This window comes from Corythoichthys intestinalis, chromosome 14 (genome assembly GCF_030265065.1).
Source record: "Corythoichthys intestinalis isolate RoL2023-P3 chromosome 14, ASM3026506v1, whole genome shotgun sequence".
Lineage (NCBI taxonomy): Eukaryota > Metazoa > Chordata > Actinopteri > Syngnathiformes > Syngnathidae > Corythoichthys > Corythoichthys intestinalis.
Window position 1 is genome coordinate 29,581,795 of NC_080408.1, and position 16,627 is coordinate 29,598,421.

At 39.9% G+C, this 16,627-nt stretch overlaps 1 protein-coding gene across 3 annotated transcripts in view; it reads left to right on the forward strand.

The window, feature by feature from the left end:
* Nucleotides 1–16,627, forward strand: part of LOC130929567 (neuropilin-1a-like) — a 100,384-nt gene that overhangs the window by 13,045 nt on the left and 70,712 nt on the right. The window lies entirely within an intron of this gene.

Here is a 16,627-nt window from a genome sequence, read left to right on the forward strand (position 1 = left end):
TTTTTGCTACCCCGATGAAGGAGTGTGTCGCATCTGTCTCGTTAGAATTCCTCAGGGATGACTTCCTGTCAGGGGACAAACATACATGCAACCAAAGCAAACAGTAGATATGAGGCAACGCATTCTTATGCTGACATGATTTCAGAAAAACAATCAGCAAGTCTACAAAATTTAAGTGGAATGGGAAAAACAACAAAGATTTTATAACGTTTTCAAAAAGAAAACCTGATATTGTACTTTTTAAATTGGCTTATAATTCCAAAAACTCCCAAGTCAGGTCACTTGTACCTCAAGACTTGGCCTGTTGTGTGTTTAGCAGGTTCATTCATGTCACGTGTTGTGTATGTACACTGCTTGCTGGCCTAAAGTATTGACACCCCTGCAATTCTGTCACGTAGTGCTCAATTTCTCCCAGAAAATGATTGCAATTACAAATGCTTTGTTCATAATATCTATGTCATTATTTTGCTCACAATGGAAAAACACAAAAGAGAATGGGAAAAAAAATAAAATCGTCATCATTTTACACAAAACCCCCCAAAATGGGCCAGACAAAAGTATTGGCACCCTTTGAAAAACCATGTGATGCTTCTCTAATTTGTTTATTTAAAAGCACCTGTTGCTAACTAAATCACACTTGCAGCCAGTTAAAATGGATTAAAGTTGACGCAACCTCTGTCATGTTACCTTGTGTGTACCACATTGAGCATGGAGAAAAGAAAGAAGACCAAAGAACTGTCTGATGACTTGAGGAGCAAAACTGTGAGGAAGCAAGGGCAATCTTAAGGCTACAAGCCCATCTCCAAAGACCTGAATGTTCCTGTGTCTGCCGTGCCCAGTGTCATCAATAAGTGTAAAGCCCATGGCACTGTGGCTAACCTCCCTAGACGTGGATGAAAAAGAAAATTGACGAGAGATTTCAATGAAAGATTGTGCGGATGGTGGATATAGAATCTTGACTAACATCCAAACAAGTTCAAGCTGTCCTGCAGTCAACAGAGTCAACCCGTACTATCCGTCGGCGTCTGAATGAAAAGGGACTCTATGGTAGGATACCCAGGAAGATCCCACTTCTGACCCAGAGACATAACAAAGCCAGACTGGAGTTTGCCAAAACTTACCTGAGAAAACCAAAAACGTTCTTGAAGAATGTTTTCTGGTCAGATGAGACAAAAGTAGAGCTTTTTGGGAAAAGGCATCGACATAGAATTTACATGAAAATAAATGAAACCTTCAAAGAAAAGAACACGGTCCCTACAGTCAAACATGACAGAGGTTTCCTGATGTTTTGGGGTTGCTTTCCTTCATCTGGCACTGGACTGCTTGACAGTGTGCATGGCATTATGAAGTCTGAAGACTACCAACAAATGTTGCAGCATAAGGTAGGGCTCAGTTTGAGAGAGCTGGGTCTCCCTCAGAGGTCATGGGTCTTCCAGCAGGACAATGACCCAAAACACACTTCAAAAAGCAATAGAAAATGGTTTGAGAGAAAGCACTGGAGACTTCTAAAGTGGCCAGCCATGAGTCCAGTCCTGAATCCCATAGAGCAGGGGTCCCCACCTGCCGGGCCACGGACCGGTACCGGTCCGTGACGCATTTGCTACCGGGCCGCATAAAAATAATAATTTAATAACGACCGCATTCTGGCTGAATTAACCCTGTGCCCCTGCTTAACACACCAATATCCCTGTCTACTCTAGATATAATACTACGGGATAGATTAGAATGTCGTCATAGAAGTCCATTGATTGGACTGCTAAGGTACATCTTGTTTGTGTATATAATATATCTATGTGCCCTTGTCCTTGATAATAATGTATTGCTCGGCCGCGGGCGCAGCACATTTGTTCCCGGAAATAATTAGCCCCCACACGAGCGAAGGTGACTAGAAAACAGACATCTTTGGAGATATTTTTACGGCGAAAAATGGCACCTGACGAGCTACAACCTCGAAGAACCACGAACTGCGAATTAGTGGATTCGTGACCCGTTTGTGAATAAACCGAGTGATTCGAGCATGTCTGTGCAAAAGGAAGATCAACTTGTAGAGATTGCAAATGACGGCGACCTTATTAAATGTACATTTGAGACAACAACTCTACCGAGGTTCTGGATTAAAGTCATTCTGGAATATGCTGACATCGCTACAAGAGCATTGAAAACCTTGCTACAATTTCCAACATCGTATCTTTGTGAAGCGGGCTTCTTAATTAATGTTTAACGACAAGGCTAAGTCGTTAATGGTGAGAGCGGTGTGCAGTTGTTGTGTGCAGCTTACATGGCAGGATGTATCTGAGGAGAGCTTAGGGTACCAATACTTTTGTCCAGCTCATTTTTGGAGTTTTTTGTAAAATGCTGATTTTTTTTTTCATTCGCTTGTGTTTTTTCATTGCAAGCAAAATAAATGAAGATATAAAATCAGACTACCAAAGCATTTGTAATCGCAATCATTTTCTGGGAGAAATTGATCCATTATGTGACAGAATTGCAGAGGTGCCAATACTTTTAGCCAGCAGTGTATGTGCTTGTGTGTTGGTTAGGATGGAGGTGGTCCAGACTTGTCACAGTGAAATAGGGGTGACTCGCTGTTTATTGCTCTGCCCTCTGTGGAGGCAAGCTGGCGACTAAGCGTCACTCCACCAGGAGTCTTTTTCCTCACAAAAAACACACGCACGGAACCCTTCTCAGCTTTCATTACCTTGGTCTTTCCAAGGGAAAGAACAAGGTAATGCTGTTCTGCAACTTTATCGTACTTATTACCTTGGTCTTTCCAAGGGAAAGAACAAGGTTATGTTGTTGTACAACTTTATTGTACTTCTTTATTTTTTATTTCTTTATTATTATTATTCAATAATTGTTGACGTTTTTTTCGGCACGCCGCACAGCACGAACCGTACCACCGATCGGCACCGTTCAAGTATCGGCACGACCGGAATTTTCGCGCGACGATGGGAATTTTCCAAACGGCCCCGAAAAATTTTCCGTTCGCCCTTAAACGGCAATTTTCCGGAAAAAAAAAAAGTTTCAAAATGTATCTAGTCCTACAATTTTTTACCAAATCACATAATTTGGGCATCAAAAATTCCGGGACGGTGAGGGGCATAAAAGTTGTATACAGAATTTGGCAAAAATTTACGGTTCCCCGGAAATTTGCCAAAAACTTTCCTATTCATTTTGAATGGAAAAAAAACGCGCGCTTCACAGCCCGAACCGTTAGACCGATCGGCACCGTTCAAGTATCGGCACGACCGGAATTTTAGCGTGACACAGGAAACTTTACAGATGGCCCCGAAAATTTTTCCGTTCGTCCGTAAACGGCAATTTTCCGTGAAAAAAAAAAAGTTTCAAAATGTATCTAGTCCTACAATTTTTGACCAAATCACATAATTTGGGCATCAAAAATTCCGGGACGGTGAGGGGCATAAAAGTTGTATACAGAATTTGGAAAAAAATTACGCTTCCTCGGAAATTTGCCAAAAACTATCCCATTCATTTCGAATGGGAAAAGTCCCATTCACTTCCAATGGGATTTCCAATGGAATTTACATTGCATTGATGCCATTGACGGCCATGCATGTCGAATCTACTGATGCCAATGTACTTGGATTCAATTGACTATATGGATGTCGATGCCATTGACTGCCATGGACGTCCAAAATTTTTCCCATTCATTTTCAATGGGGAAAAAACAAATTTTCCCCAAATCAACAGAAAATCACCAGATATCAATAGGACGTGTCCCCCAAACTTCCCCAATTCCATTGACGCTTATGAAGGGTGCCGCCATTGACTTACATGGACGTCCAAAATTTTTCCCATTCATTTTCAATGGGGAAAAAACTACATTTCTCCAAATCAACAGAAAATGACCAGATATCAATAGGACGTATATCCCAAACGTCCCCAATTCCATTGACGCTTATGGGGGGTGCTGCCATTGACGTCCATGGACGTCCAAAATTTTACCCATTCATTTTCAATGGGAATTTTTTTTTTTTCCCCAAATCAACAGAAAATGACTAGATATCAATAGGACCTGTCCCCCAAATGTCCCCGATTGCATTGCTGCTTATGGAGGGTGATGCCATTGACGTCCAGGGACGTCCAAACTTCCCATTCATTTCCAATGGCATTTCTTCATGTTTGTTCATTCTTTTGATGCCAATGTACTTGGATTCCATTGACGCTTATGTAAGTTGATACCATTGACGTCCATGGACGTCCAAAATTTTTCCCAATCATTTTCAATGGGAATTTTTTTTTTTCCCCCAAATCAACAGAAAATGACTAGATATCAATAGGACGTTTCCCCCAAATGTGCCCGATTGCATTGCTGCTTATGGAGGGTGATGCCATTGACGTCCACGGACGTCCAAACTTCCCATTAATTTCCAATGGCATTTCTTCATGTTTGTTCATTCTATTGATGCCTATGTACTTGGATTCCATTGACGCTTATGTAAGTTGATACCATTGACGTCCATGGACGTCCAAAATTTTTCCCATTCATTTTCAATGGGAATTTTTTTTTTTTCCCCAAATCAACAGAAAATGACTAGATATCATTAGGACGTGTCCCCCAAATGTCCCCGATTGCATTGCCGCTTATGGGGGGTGATGCCATTGACGTCCATGGACGTCCAAACTTCCCATTCATTTCCAAAGGCATTTCTTCATGTTTGTTCATTCTATTGATGCCAATGTACTTGGATTCCATTGACGCTTATGTAAGTTGATACCATTGACGTCCATGGACGTCCAAAATTTTTCCCATTCATTTTCAATGGGATTTTTTTTTTTTCCCAAATCAACAGAAAATGACTAGATATCATTAGGACGTGTCCCCCAAATGTCCCCGATTGCATTGCCGCTTATGGAGGGTGATGCCATTGACGTTCATGGATGTCCAAACTTCCCATTCATTTCCAATGGCATTTCTTCATGTTTGTTCATTTTATTGATGCCAATGTACTTGGATTCCATTGACGCTTATGTAAGTTGATACCATTGACGTCCATAGACGTCCAAAATTTTTCCCATTCATTTTCAATGGGAAATTTTTTTTTTTCCCCAAATCAACAGAAAATGACTAGATATCATTAGGACGTGTCCCCCAAATGTCCCCGATTGCATTGCCGCTTATGGGGGGTGATGCCATTGACGTCCATGGACGTCCAAACTTCCCTTTCATTTCCAAAGGCATTTCTTCATGTTTGTTCATTCTATTGATGCCAATGTACTTGGATTCCATTCACGCTTATGTAAGTTGATACCATTGACGTCCATGGACGTCCAAAATTTTTCCCATTCATTTTCAATGGGATTTTTTTTTTTTTCCCCAAATCAACAGAAAATGACTAGATATCATTAGGACGTGTCCCCCAAATGTCCCCGATTGCATTGCCGCTTATGGAGGGTGATGCCATTGACGTTCATGGACGTCCAAACTTCCCATTCATTTCCAATGGCATTTCTTCATGTTTGTTCATTTTATTGATGCCAATGTACTTGGATTCCATTGACGCTTATGTAAGTTGATACCATTGACGTCCATGGACGTCCAAAATTTTTCCCATTCATTTTCAATGGGAATTTTTTTTTTTTTACCAAATCAACAGAAAATGACTAGATATCAATAGGACGTGTCCCCCAAACTTCCCCGATTCCATTAACAATTATGGAGGGTGCTGCCATTGACGGACATGGACGTCCAATTCTCCCAATCTTTTCTAATGGCTTTAACTATGTTTAGTGCCAATGACTGGCATTATGATCCATTCTATTGATAGACCTGAGTGGGGCTAAGATCTGTATCTCCACAGAGGAAAGACCAAGGTGTGTAATTTCTCCCGAAATTGCAGTTTCTAGTTCTTCTTATTATTATAGTCGTTTTTTTCGGCGCGCCGCGCAGCCCAAACCGTAGCACCGATCGGCACCGTTGAAGTATCGGCACGACCGGATTTTTCGCGTGACGATGGGAATTTTTCAAACCGCCACGAAAAATTTTCCGTTCGCCCGTAAACGGCAATTTTCCGAAAAAATAAAAAAGTTTCAAAATGTATCTAGTCCTACAATTTTTGACCAAATCACATAATTTGGATATCAAAAATTCCGGGACGGTGAGGGGCATAAAAGTTATATACAGAATTTGGCAAAAATTTACAGTTCCCCGGAAATTTGCCAAAAACTTTCCTATTCATTTTGAATGAAAAAAAAACGCACGCTGCACAGCCCGAACCGTTTGACCGATCGGCACCGTTCAAATATCGGCACGACCGGAATTTTCGCGCGACGATGGGAATTTTTCAAACGGACCCGAAAAATTTTCCCTTCGCCCGTAAACGGCAATTTTCCGGAAAAAAAAAAAAGTTTCAAAATGTATCTAGTCCTACAATTTTTGACCAAATCACACAATTTGGGCATCAAAAATTCCGGGACGGTGAGGGGCATAAAAGTTGTATACAGAATTTGGAAAAAAATTACGCTTCCTCGGAAATTTGCCAAAAACTATCCCATTCATTTCGAATGGGAAAAGTCCCATTCACTTCCAATGGGATTTCCAATGGAATTTACATTGCATTGATGCCATTGACGGCCATGCATGTCGAATCTACTGATGCCAATGTACTTGGATTCAATTGACTATATGGATGTCGATGCCATTGACTGCCATGGACGTCCAAAATTTTTCCCATTCATTTTCAATGGGGAAAAAACAAAATTACCACAAATCAACAGAAAATGACCAGATATCAATAGGACGTGTCCCCCAAACTTCCCCAATTCCATTGACGCTTATGAAGGGTGCCGCCATTGACTTACATGGACGTCCAAAATTTTTCCCATTCATTTTCAATGGGGAAAAAACTAAATTTCTCCAAATCAACAGAAAATGACCAGATATCAATAGGACGTATATCCCAAACGTCCCCAATTCCATTGACGCTTATGGGGGGTGCTGCCATTGACGTCCATGGACGTCCAAAATTTTACCCATTCATTTTCAATGGGAAATTTTTTTTTTCCCCCAAATCAACAGAAAATGACTAGATATCAATAGGACCTGTCCCCCAAATGTCCCCGATTGCATTGCTGCTTATGGAGGGTGATGCCATTGACGTCCAGGGACGTCTAAACTTCCCATTCATTTCCAATGGCATTTCTTCATGTTTGTTCATTCTATTGATGCCAATGTACTTGGATTCCATTGACGCTTATGTAAGTTGATACCATTGACGTCCATGGACGTCCAAAATTTTTCCCATTCATTTTCAATGGGAATTTTTTTTTTTTCCCCAAATCAACAGAAAATGACTAGATATCATTAGGACGTGTCCCCCAAATGTCCCCGATTGCATTGCCGCTTATGGGGGGTGATGCCATTGACGTCCATGGACGTCCAAACTTCCCATTCATTTCCAATGGCATTTCTTCATGTTTGTTCATTCTATTGATGCCAATGTACTTGGATTCCATTGACGCTTATGTAAGTTGATACCATTGACGTCCATGGACGTCCAAAATTTTTCCCATTCATTTTCAATGGGAATTTTTTTTTTTCCCCAAATCAACAGAAAATGACTAGATATCATTAGGACGTGTCCCCCAAATGTCCCCGATTGTATTGCCGCTTATGGGGGGTGATGCCATTGACGTCCATGGACGTCCAAACTTCCCATTCATTTCCAAAGGCATTTCTTCATGTTTGTTCATTCTATTGATGCCAATGTACTTGGATTCCATTGACGCTTATGTAAGTTGATACCATTGATGTCCATGGACGTCCAAAATTTTTCCCATTCATTTTCAATGGGAATTTTTTTTTTTTCCCCAATTCAACAGAAAATGACTAGATATCATTAGGACGTGTCCCCCAAATGTCCCCGATTGCATTGCCGCTTATGGAGGGTGATGCCATTGACGTTCATGGACGTCCAAACTTCCCATTCATTTCCAATGGCATTTCTTCATGTTTGTTCATTTTATTGATGCCAATGTACTTGGATTCCATTGACGCTTATGTAAGTTGATACCATTGACGTCCATGGACGTCCAAAATTTTTCCCATTCATTTTCAATGGGAATTTTTTTTTTTTCCCAAATCAACAGAAAATGACTACATATCATTAGGACTTGTCCCCCAAACTTCCCCGATTCCATTAACAATTATGAAAGGTGCCGCCATTGACGTCCATGGACGTCCAATTCTCCCATTCATTTCTAACGGCTTTTACTTTGTTTTTTGCCAATGACTGGCATTATGATCCATTCTATTGATAGACCTGAGTGGGGCTAAGATCTGTATCTCCACAGAGGAAAGACCAAGGTGTGTAATTTCTCCCGAAATTGCAGTTTCTAGTTATTATTATTATTATTATATCATCATCTTATTCTCCGCGTTTTTTCGACGCGCCGCGCAGCCCGAACCGTACCACCGATCGGCACCATTCAAGTATTGACACGACCGGATTTTTCGCGCGACGCGGGGACTTTTTCAAAATCCCCCGAAAAATTTTCCGTTCGCCCGTAAACGGCAATTTTCCGGAAAAAAAAAAAAGTTTCAAAATGTATCTAGTCCTACAATTTTTGACCAAATCACATAATTTGGGTATCAAAAATTCCGGGACGGTGAGGGGCATAAAAGTTGTATACAGAATTTGGCAAAAATTTACGGTTCCCCGGATATTTGCCAAAAACTATCCCATTCATTTCTAATGGGAAAAGTTCTCATTCACTTTCAATAGGATTTCCAATGGACTTTACATTGCATTGCCATTGACGGCCATGCATGTCGAATCTATTGATGCCAATGTTCTTGGATTCAATTGACTATATGGATGTCGATGCCATTGACGGCCATGGACGTCCAAAATTTTTCCCATTCATTTTCAATGGGGAAAAAACTACATTTCCCCAAATCAACAGAAAATGACCAGATATCAATAGGACGTGTCCCCCAAACGTCCCCAACTCCATTGACGCTTATAGGGGGTGCTGCCATTGACGTCCATGGACGTCCAAAATTTTTCCCATTCATTTTCAATGGGGAAAAAACTACATTACTCCAAATCAACAGAAAATGACCAGATATCAATAGGACGTATACCCCAAACGTCCCCAACTCCATTGACGCTTATGGGGGGTGCTGCCATTGACGTCCATGGACGTCCAAAATTTTACCCATTCATTTTCAATGGGAAATTTTTTTTTTTCCCCAAATCAACAGAAAATGACTAGATATCAATAGGACGTGTCCCCCAAATTTCCCCGATTGCATTGCTGCTTATGGAGGGTGATGCCATTGACGTCCTGGGACGTTCAAACTTCCCATTCATTTCCAATGGCATTTCTTCATGTTTGTTCATTCTATTGATGCCAATGTACTTGGATTCCATTGACGCTTATGTAAGTTGATACCATTGACGTCCATGGACGTCCAAAATTTTTCCCATTCATTTTCAATGGGATTTTTTTTTTTTTTCCCAAATCAACAGAAAATGACTAGATATCATTAGGACGTGTCCCCCAAATGTCCCCGATTGCATTGCCGCTTATGGAGGGTGATGCCATTGACGTTCATGGACGTCCAAACTTCCCATTCATTTCCAATGGCATTTCTTCATGTTTGTTCATTTTATTGATGCCAATGTACTTGGATTCCATTGACGCTTATGTCAGTTGATACCATTGACGTCCATGGACGTCTAAAATTTTTCCCATTCATTTTCAATGGAAATTTTTTTTTTTTCCCCAAATCAACAGAAAATGAGTAGATATCATTAGGACGTGTCCCCCAAATGTCCCCGATTGCATTGCTGCTTATGGAGGGTGATGCCATTGACGTCCACGGACGTCCAAACTTCCCATTAATTTCCAATGGCATTTCTTCATGTTTTTTCATTCTATTGATGCCAATGTACTTGGATTCCATTGACGCTTATGTAAGTTGATACCATTGACGTCCATGGACGTCCAAAATTTTTCCCATTCATTTTCAATGGGAATTTTTTTTTTTTTTCCCAAATCAACAGAAAATGACTAGATATCATTAGGACGTGTCCCCCAACCTTCCCCGATTCCATTAACAATTATGAAAGGTGCCGCCATTGACGTCCATGGACGTCCAATTCTCCCATTCATTTCTAACGGCTTTTACTTTGTTTTTTGCCAATGACTGGCATTATGATCCATTCTATTGATAGACCTGAGTGGGGCTAAGATCTGTATCTCCACAGAGGAAAGACCAAGGTGTGTAATTTCTCCCGAAATTGCAGTTTCTAGTTATTATTATTATTATTCATCTTATTCTCCGCGTTTTTTCGGCGCGCCGCACAGCCCGAACCGCTGCACCGATCGGCACCGTTCGGATATCGAAACGTCCGGAATTTTTGCGCGACGATGGCTTTTTTAAAAAGGGCCCCGAAAAATTTTCCGTTTTCCCGCAAACGGCAATTTTCCAGATTTTTTTTTTTTTTTCAAAATGTATCTAGTCCTACAATTTTTGACCAAATCACATAATTTGGGTATCAAAAATTCCGGGACGGTGAGGGGCATAAAAGTTGTATACAGAATTTGGAAAAAATTTACGGTTCCCTGGAAATTTGCCAAAAACTCTCCCATTCATTTCTAATGGGAAAAGTTCCCATTCACTTACAATGGGATTTCAATGGAATTTACATTGCATTGATGCCATTGACGGCCATGCATGTCGAATCTATTGATGCCAATGTACTTGGATTCAATTGACTATATGGATGTCGATGCCATTGACTGCCATGGACGTCCAAAATTTTTCCCATTCATTTTCAATGGGGAAAAAACTACATTTCCCCAAATAAACAGAAAATGACCAGATATCAATAGGACGTGTCCCCCAAACGTCCCCAACTCAATTGACGCTTATAGAGGGTGCTGCCACTGACGTCCATGGACGTCCAAAATTTTTCCCATTCATTTTCAATGGGGAAAAAACTAAATTTCTCCAAATCAACAGAAAATGACCAGATATCAATAGGACGTATACCCCAAACGTCTCCAACTCCATTGACGCTTATGGGGGGTGCTGCCATTGACGTCCATGGACGTCCAAAATTTTTCCCATTCATTTTCAATGGGAAATTTTTTTTTTTCCCCAAATCAACAGAAAATGACTAGATATCAATAGGACGTGGCCCCCAAATGTCCCCGATTGCATTGCTGCTTATGGAGGGTGATGCCATTGACGTCCAGGGACGTCCAAACTTCCCATTCATTTCCAATGGCATTTCTTCATGTTTGTTCATTCTATTGATGCCAATGTACTTGGATTCCATTGACGCTTATGTAAGTTGATACCATTGACGTCCATAGACGTCCAAAATTTTTCCCATTCATTTTCAATGGGAATTTTTTTTTTTCCCCAAATCAACAGAAAATGACTAGATATTATTAGGACGTGTCCCCCAAATGTCCCCGATTGCATTGCCGCTTATGGAGGGTGATGCCATTGACGTTCATGGACGTCCAAACTTCCCATTAAATCCCAATGGCATTTCTTCATGTTTGTTCATTCTATTGATGCCAATGTACTTGGATTCCATTGACGCTTATGTAAGTTGATACCATTGACGTCCATGGACGTCCAAAATTTTTCCCATTCATTTTCAATGGGAATTTTTTTTTTTTCCCCAAATCAACAGAAAATGACTAGATATCAATAGGACGTGTCCCCCAAATGTCCCCGATTGCATTGCCTCTTATGGAGGGTGATGCCATTGACAGCCACGGTCGTCCAAACTTCCCATTAATTTCCAATGGCATTTCTTCATGTTTGTTCATTCTATTGATGCCAATGTACTTGGATTCCATTGACGCTTATGTAAGTTGATACCATTGACGTCCATGGACGTCCAAAATTTTTCCCATTCATTTTCAATGGGAAATTTTTTTTTTTCCCCAAATCAACAGAAAATGACTAGATATCATTAGGACGTGTCCCCCAAATGTCCCCGATTGCATTGCCGCTTATGGGGGGTGATGCCATTGACGTTCATGGACGTCCAAACTTCCCATTCATTTCCAAAGGCATTTCTTCATGTTTGTTCATTCTATTGATGCCAATGTACTTGGATTCCATTGACGCTTATGTAAGTTGATACCATTGACGTCCATGGACGTCCAAAATTTTTCCCATTCATTTTCAATGGGATTTTTTTTTTTTTCCCAAATCAACAGAAAATGACTAGATATCATTAGGACGTGTCCCCCAAATGTCCCCGATTGCATTGCCGCTTATGGAGGGTGATGCCATTGACGTCCATGGACGTCCAAACTTCCCATTCATTTCCAATGGCATTTCTTCATGTTTGTTCATTTTATTGATGCCAATGTACTTGGATTCCATTGACGCTTATGTAAGTTGATACCATTGACGTCCATGGAGGTCCAAAATTTTTCCCATTCATTTTCAATGGGAATTTTTTTTTTTTTTCCCAAATCAACAGAAAATGACTAGATATCATTAGGACGTGTCCCCCAAACTTCCCCGATTCCATTAACAATTATGAAAGGTGCCGCCATTGACGTCCATGGACGTCCAATTCTCCCATTCATTTCTAACGGCTTTTACTTTGTTTTTTGCCAATGACTGGCATTATGATCCATTCTATTGATAGACCTGAGTGGGGCTAAGATCTGTATCTCCACAGAGGAAAGACCAAGGTGTGTAATTTCTCCCGAAATTGCAGTTTCTAGTTAGCATCTGAAGTTACCTCATTAAATCGGAATGTGGTAACAAATTTGTTTCTCTTTAATGCAACTCCAGAACATTAATGACTAAAGACCAATGTGATTTCTTGTAAAGAAACACACTCTCAACTCTGGCAGTACTTCTTGTCTTTTTGAACCTTTTACTGTAAACATGAATGAATGAATATGGCAAATTACTTGTGGAAAATGTTAACTTCATCTCAAACACAATTGATTTAATGTGACCGACACGATATTAGATGCATTTTAGATCAAATGCTCTTTCCACATCTGACCCTAATTCTAGTGGCGGTCATGCTTGAGTCCTAGCTAAGTTTTATCCAAAGGCTCAGTACACCATGGACCAGTCTTACCAATTGCTGGAAGTTGCAGAATATTGACCTTTCATTTGTGAGACAGAGATGCCAACCAATACCACACTGACCTGCCTTAATAACGTATCCAATGGATTTAAAGTCACAAGACTTGAAAGAAACCTTGAAAGGTTAAAAGTAAGGTTATCTGATAAACCCCATTGTACGGTTACAGTTAACTCAATAAGACAAATCTGAACGAACCTTCTAACCCAATTTTTAGACTATAAGGCGCATTTGAAATCCTTTCTTTTCCCAAAAATGTACAGTGTGCCTTATGTATGAATTGTGGTTGTGCTCAATGACTATTTGTTGCAGCATTAACGCTAATCGTAGTTAAATGACTAATGCCATTGCAGTTCACAGACTGTCTTATAGTATAACATTGAACATTTATTTATTAGTAAAACAATTTACATTAAAGTAGTATTAGTAAAGTCATAGTAGTTTAAGTAGTTTAATTAGAAAAAGTAGCACTTTGAGAGACCGGACGTCCACCCAAGCAGCCAAATTACAAGCATCACAATGTTTCTGACCTACGTGACCTTTCTTTTATCACTCACCCAGCAAACTTAAATGAAATAGGCAAGTTATTGTGAAATTCCTTATCTGACCTTTTTGATATTTGAGCTCATAAAACCCAAATTGAATGAAATTTTTCATTTTATACTACAAACATATCTTGCAAATTTGATAATAATCCCTTTATTTGTTCTTGAGTAATCTTTATGACAAACTAGCCTTATGGCCTGGCACTGCCGGGCATTCTACTTGGCTGGGTTGTTGGGGCCAATGTTTGTTAATTCGACACAGAAGAAATATCGAAATGTGGGCTTCCCCGTGATTTTATTTATTTATTTATTTTATGTTTGCTGGATGGATTTATCAAGCTGGATGGGCCGGTGTTGCTCAGGTGAAAAAGTAAAAATTGGCATAGCAAATTTTCTGCACTAAATGGAGGCTTAAAGAGATCAATCCCCTCTCAGAACACTCTTATATACTACATAAAGTACAACTGTGTAAAATGTCATCAAAATCTGACGAATTTGACAACACACAGACAGCTACACAGTAGGCATGTGCCGTTATGAGACTTTGACGGTATGATCATCTTAATAAAAAATGCTGCCGTATCACGGTATTGCAATTACAATTTTAAAATGTGTTATTTTGAGATGCATGGGTTCTGTTGAACATGATTTTTAAAATTTTCACAACATATTTGAAAATTGGAACATCAACATGAATACTAGAAACTGCAATTTCTGGAGAAATTACACCTGGTCTTTCCTGTGTGGCTATACAGATCGTAGCCCCGCCCAAGGCTATCAATAGAATGGACAAACATGCCTATCAATGGCATTAAACAAATTAAATCCCATTAGAAATGAATGGGAAATTTGGACGTCCATGGCCGCCAATGGCGGCACCCTTAAGCGTCAATGGAATTGGGGAAGTTTGGGGGACATGTCCTATTGATATCTGGTAATTATCTGTTGATTTTCGGAAAAAAAAAAAAATTCCCATTGAAAAGGAATGGGAAAAATTTGGACGTCCATGGACGTCAATGGCATCACCCTCCATAAGCGTCAATGCAATCGTGGACATCTGGGAGACACGTCCTATTGATATCTAGTCATTTTCTGTTGATTTGGGGGGGGGGGGACATTCCCATTGAAAATGAATGGGAAAAAATTTGGACGTCCATGGACATCAGTGGCAGCACCCCCTATAAGCGTCAATGGAGTCAGGGATGTTTGGGGGACAGGTCCTATTGATATCTGGTCATTATCTGTTGATTTGGGGAAATTTAGTTTTTTCACCATTGAAAATGAATGGGAAACATTTTGGACGTCCGTGGCCGTCAATGGCATCGACATCCGTAAAGTCAGTTGAATCCAAGTACATTGGCATCAATAGATTCGACATGCATGGCCGTCAATGGCATCAATGCATTGTAAAAAATTCAATTTGAAATCCCATTGTAAGTGAATGGGAAATGTTCTCATTAGAAATGAATGGGACAGTTTTTGGCAAATTTCCGGGGGACCGTAATTTTTATAAAAATTCTGTATACAATTTTTATGCCCCTCACCGTCACGGAATTTTTGATGCCCAAATTGTGTGATTTGGTCAAAAATTGAAGGACTAGATACATTTTGAAACTTTTCTTTGTTTCCCATTAAAAATGAATGGGTCAGTTTTTGGCAAATTGCCGGGAAACCGTACATTTTATCAAAAAAATTTTCTCTGTCACTTTTATACCCCTCGCCATCCCAGAATTTTTGACGCCCATCTTGTGTGTTTTTGTCAAAAATTGACGGACTAGTAACAATTTGAAACTTGTCTTTTTTTCCCATTAAAAATGAATGGGCAGGTTTTTGGCAAATTTCCGGGGAACCGTATATTTTTTCCAAATTGTGTTAATAACCTTTATTCCCCTCCCCGTCCTGGAATTTTTGATGCCCAAATTGTGTGATTTGGTGAAAAATTGTAGGACTAGATACATTTTGAAAAAAAAAAATTCTCATTAAAAATGAATGGGCAAGTTTTTTTTCAAATTTCTGGGGAACCGTAAATTTTTTCCAAATTCTGTATACAACTTTTATGCCCCTCACCGTCCCGGAATTTTTTATACCTAAATTATATAATTTGGTAAAAAATTGTAGGACTTTTTTGAGGGGGGCTAAGCTCAGGTGTAGTTTCGACAGGAACAGCAGTGTCACTGACAGAGCACAAACCGGAGGGGGAGGGGTGAGCGCTGCCGCTCCAAGCCATTTCTTGCTGCATTTTTGGGACATGAAAAATAGCTAATACCGCACTAAATTATGATAGAAAATTTTTGTGGTTTTGAAACCGTGACGTTTTCATACCACGGTAAACCTTGAAACCGGTAACTGGCGCATGCCTACTACACAGACAAACGCGCCTTTATAGAGATTAAGATATCCAGCCGAAATGAATCCCTTACTGATGTTCCGGATAATTGTACTTTTTTTCTTAAATCCAGCGTTTTGTTGTGGAGTAGTGAAATCCACAACGAATCATCACAGCACATTTAAAATTTGTACATGAAACCGTAAAGTTTGAAAGCCAATCGTGACATTGCAATTGCAAAAGACGCATTTTACCCAAAAGATGACGCTGTTGCCTCCACAATCAGGTCGCATTTTTTATGCAATTTTTTTTAGTTTTGAATGAATTTTCCGCTCTAAATGGAGGCCTACAGAGATCAAACGCATCTAAGAACACTCGCAGAAACAAAGTACCAACGCATAAAATTTCGTCAAAATCCGCCCACCTGTTTCGGAGTCCATAGGAAACGAACACACACACAGACACACTCCCACAGAAGAAATTCCATTAATATAGAAGTATAGATATAGACATGCAAATAGACATACAGAACGTAATATATAACCTCCACCTTCCGTAGGTTGCACCTACTGACATTAAAGATAAAAGAAGAAATGAAAAATGTGGTGCATTGATGCACTAATGCTCTTTATATTCCGGTGTATTTTATA